Source organism: Myxocyprinus asiaticus, chromosome 21 (genome assembly GCF_019703515.2).
Source record: "Myxocyprinus asiaticus isolate MX2 ecotype Aquarium Trade chromosome 21, UBuf_Myxa_2, whole genome shotgun sequence".
Lineage (NCBI taxonomy): Eukaryota > Metazoa > Chordata > Actinopteri > Cypriniformes > Catostomidae > Myxocyprinus > Myxocyprinus asiaticus.
The window spans coordinates 15777973-15778612 of NC_059364.1; positions in this window are offsets into that span (position 1 = coordinate 15777973).

Here is a 640-nt window from a genome sequence, read left to right on the forward strand (position 1 = left end):
TTTTTCATGGTACAGCTTGCCATTTCAGTCATTAGGCACAATCATAATTTCAAGCTCAATTACACTTCCTAGAACCAGACGTATTCGCAGAGCGCTATATGGTGCTAGGAATGACTGCCAGGGAGACTACTGATGTCAAGATTTATAGTGAAAAAGAAGTTATATTTTGGTTTGTTCCTACCCAAAACCGATTGGATCACTTCAGAAGACATGGATTAAAACCCTGGAGTCTTATGGGTTACTTTTATGCTGTCTTTATGTGCTTTTTGGAGCTTCAAAGTTTTGGTCACCATTCACTTGCATTGTATGAACCTACAGAGATGAGATGTTCTTCCAGAAATCTTGGTTTGTGTTCTGCGGAAGAAAGAAAGTCATACACATCTGGGATGGCATAAGCGTGAGTAAATTATGAGAGAATTTTCATTTTTGAGTGAACTATCCCTTTAAGTGGCTGGTGGTCAAACCCCCTTATTATCTCAATATTCGCATAGGATTGCATGGAGTAACGAATAATACGTTCAAAATTACAATAGAACTGAACAGCATGTTCATATGAAAGATTGTGCAAATAAGTCTATATAAGGCATCTATTCTCATCACCGTCACAACATGTCTTTTATTTTGAAATATTTGTGGCAGC